The 4,140-nt window shown below is 44.9% G+C and overlaps 1 pseudogene; it reads right to left on the minus strand.

Annotated features, from left to right (window-relative positions):
* Nucleotides 1-3,122: 3,122 nt before the first annotated feature.
* Nucleotides 3,123-3,524, minus strand: LOC146821858 (kazal-type serine protease inhibitor domain-containing protein 1 pseudogene; annotated as a pseudogene).
* Nucleotides 3,525-4,140: the final 616 nt, after the last annotated feature.

Below are 4,140 nucleotides of genomic sequence, written 5' to 3' on the forward strand. Positions count from 1 at the left end.
AAGGAGGGAATAGGGGCAGCTTTTACGGGCTCCTTCTAGCCATGCCCAGCAGTTTGAGTCAAAATTTGTATGTTGGTGGGATGTTGGGACATGGAAGATTGGGGAGGAGGAGCAGCCCAGCTTCTACCACCCTCCCTCCCATAACTACTCACTGCCCAACAGCAGATGAACTGAACCACGAGGAAATAATGGGAAGGAGATGTGCTAGGATTGTTCCCAGGCCCTCACCTCCTCTACCAATCCCGAATTCCTGATTGAGTTTCATACAGTGCTTCTCTTTCCAAGAGAAGAATTGTGAAGTGAATGAACTGTGTGCCTGTGCCCCAGCAAAGCTGAAAACATGTTTGGGAGATTTTTGTAGTCTAAGAAAAAATCCAGTGTCTGACTCGTTTTGAACAAACACACAGTTCTGTGCAGCAGAGTCTAAACAGCGTCTGACTCGTTGCTAGTGCACAGACTGTGCCCCAGCAAGGATTCACATGCTGTTTGGATTTTTAAGGCTAAAAAATATCCAAGCAGTATCTGGCTCCTTGCTGGAGCACAAACACATTCATCAGTGCCCCAGTAAAGAGACGGATGCTGCTTGGATTTCTTCTTAGGCATCTGGCTCTTTGTTGAGACACAGCTACACCTTTCTATGCTCCAGCGATTAGCCAAGTGCTGTTTGGATATTTTCTTGGGCTTCGAAAAAAGTCAAAGACTGTCTGGTATTTTGCTGAGGCACAGGAACACACAACTGGTTGCCATCAAGGAGTTTATTCAGTTTGATTCTTTTCTTATGCTAAGAGGAAAATTCTGTATGTATATCTTACTCTTTGCTTGAGCATCTACAAACACATTTATGACCCAGCGAGGAACAGGAAGCAGTGTGGATTTTTTCTTGGCCAAAGAAAAATCCCAAAAGCATTTGGCTACTTACTAGGGCACAGATGCATACGCCTGGGCTCATTCTTCACCTAGGGAAACCTAGCAACCCTACACATTTCTAAACACTAGACACCTAGAGGATTAATAGATGGTGTGGATGCCACGACATTTTCTTACCCAGAATTAACTACTCAGGTTTAAAATAATTTCTTCATATTTCTGTGATGGCAAATTCCAGTATTTTGGGAAAACAGCAAAACCCCCACCACCTTTTTTTCCCACACTTCTACCAATAAAAACAGCATTTTACTTGTGTGGGTGGACCAATCATAAGTGAGAGGACCATGCCAAATCTGTGGTGCGTGAAGTCAATATATTGTCAATTTGATCTTCACATGGACACCATTTTGACCTTTTTCTGTCCCTTGCAAAAGACTACCTGTGCATGTTTAGGGCCGTTTCCATTTGGGTTAAGTGTGGAAACAGTGGCTTGCAGAACGTGTGCTCTCTGCCTGAGGTTCTGGAGATTCTGTCACAGAAAATTAACCCTTGCTTTAACATTTGCGAAGGATTCTGGGTAATAAAGCATGTTGAGGCTCCAGCAAACCAGATCAACGTTGATTGCCCTGTGCCTCTAATTTTAAGAAATGTCTTAAGTTGGCAGGTTCCCTTGGGTGGCCTCTGTGGAAAATGTGGTAGCTATGACGTCCGTACAACTGCAAATAATCTACATCCTTAGCATTCTGTTGTTCCCTACTCAATATGTACACAGACTGGAAATCCAGTACCCTGCACGCAAAGTTTATGTATGTATATACATATACAACTGTCTTCTAAAGAATCTGCCCGGTTCCTTCACCTGGACATTTAGTAGAACATATCATCCTAATCCTAAGAGTGCAAACAAGTGTACACAATTGTTCCAAAGTCCCTTTTGACCAATCTTCTTTTCTAGATACTTCTGTGCAATCCAATAATGTTCATAAAGATTTAAGAAGCACATTGTCTTGGCAACTGAAATATGAATTGCATGTGACTTCAGAAATATTGTAGCATGGTTGCCTACAAAAATGGCGCCTTGACGGGAAGTTATACTTGAAAATAGAATACGGCTACCATCTTTCCTTAGCTAAAGGACACTCACAGTAAGTGGTTTGGGAAACAATTGCTACATACCTGATAAACGTCATGTCCGTCATGCTCTACCTGGTCCATCGGTAAGGGTAAGGCAAGGGCATAGCGTCAGGGGGAGTGTTTGGGGTGTTATACCCCTCTAAAAAACGTATACTGTATTAAATAGTTGGGTACAAATGCTTTCTGTTGGATATTGTGAGGTGTCTGTCAAGTTTCACCTGTAGAATTTACATACACACAAACAGAAATACACATCTCTTGTGTCTGTTTCGAAGGTCCCAGAAAATGTTGGTTAATTTAATAAATATTGGGGCATATTATCAAGCCAGGCGATAAAATTATCGCCGCTTTAGCGGCAGAAAACTGCAGCTAAAACGGAGATAATGGGCTTGATAATATGCTCTATGGAATTCCAATTGAAGCCCATGTTAAATGTGAAGGACGACTAACATGGGCTTCAATTGGAATTCCATAGAGCATATTATCAAGCCCATTATCGCCGTTTTAGCGGATGTTTTCTGCCGCTAAAGCAGCGATAATTTTATCGCCTGGCTTGATAATATGCCCCATTGTGTTTTAAGCACTCCTAACAATACACATTCTGCCCCTTAAACCAGTTCATGCCCTGCTTTTCATATAATATATTTTACCGTGATATCCCAGGGTGATAGTTGAGAAATCTGAAGTTCACCCCCCCAATCTTACTGATAAAGCTACGACCCTGGGTTAAGGAGGTGTGGCTTCGACCAACAGGTTCTCATGTCGTGTAGAATTAGAAAAGAACCAGTTTTTCGGTCTCACCTAGGCAGCGTGCATGCGCTGTCTTTCCGAGACATCTAGTAATCTATATGCGTGGTGAAACTCTGCCTATTGCTGGGTAACTTCTCGCCGCTTGCCATTAGTTAACTTTTGCATTTTTTTTGTTAGAAGCCTTAATATTGGCTCTTCATCCAATACGTAACTTCCGTTCATTCCGGAAGCAGCACCGCCTAACTTCAGTCTCGTTACGCTTAAACAGCGTAATTGTTTTTTCTTAAAATAGTGCGCATTAACATGCACGCGCAACCTTACATTATACGCATGCGCCACAATGTGAAAATGCTTGTCTTCTTTGCATACATCTAATTGAATTTGCATATGTTCCCATAAGTCTTGCCGTCGGAGCCGCAGACAGCCCCTTGAAATGTGCACGCGCACTGGGGCTCGGGGACTTCTGATTCTTTGTCGTACACGTGCAGCCGGCACTCCAGGTGCTTGCCACACTTGCCGTAGAAGGGGTTGGCAATGTCCAGGTCACAGACCTGCCCTTCCACATTGCCACACTCAGGGCAGCAAAAGACACACAATTCTAACACCACCCCAGCCAGGCACCTGGTGGGTGAGGGGCTAAGTTCCCGGGCGCATTCTCCACAGCTGCCCCCAGCCTGCAGTAGCCTTAGCAAGCCAGTGTGCTGGAAGGCAGGGATGGCCTGAGAGCCATGCAGTACGATTACCATCATTAGAAGAGCCACCAGAGGCTTCATCTCAAGGAGGCATGGAGCAGAAATCCAATAGCCTTGCAGTACAGATAGCAGGACAATATATATTCACAATGTAAAATAGGGCCTGATTTATTCAGGTTTACGAATGCCCCAAAGACTCCGTCTTCTATTTTGCATTCTACATGATACTGATTTTAGGAGGTGAAGCTAAGTGGCGAGTTTGGCCCACTGTGAATGGTAAAACAAACGTGCACCGCAGCGTCCGCAAACTCCTGTGTGCGGCATGAAGCACTCCTCCTCCTCGCCTCCTGTCTAACTCCACGTTTTACCTCGGCCTCCCGTCTCTCTCCACATTTGACCTCTGCCCCTCCTCCTCGCCTCCCGTATCTCTCCACATTTTAACTCTGCCCCCTCCCTCCACATTCTACTTCTATCTCTCTCCTCTTTTTTTTCCATTGTTTTCCTATCTAGTTCCACTGCCTTCATCTCTTCTTCTTCCAGTCTTATCCCCTGCCCCCTTTTTCCTCCCAGTTTGTCCTATTCCGCCCCTAATTACTTCGGCCCTCCCTTGCCCTCCCCACCCTTGCTCCATGCTTCCTACCATCCACCTTCTCTCATGCTCCCCACACTCTTGCTCCACCGGCCTCTATGCCCTAAT

The sequence above is a fragment of the Triturus cristatus genome, chromosome 6 (genome assembly GCF_964204655.1).
Source record: "Triturus cristatus chromosome 6, aTriCri1.1, whole genome shotgun sequence".
Classification (NCBI taxonomy): Eukaryota; Metazoa; Chordata; class Amphibia; order Caudata; family Salamandridae; genus Triturus; species Triturus cristatus.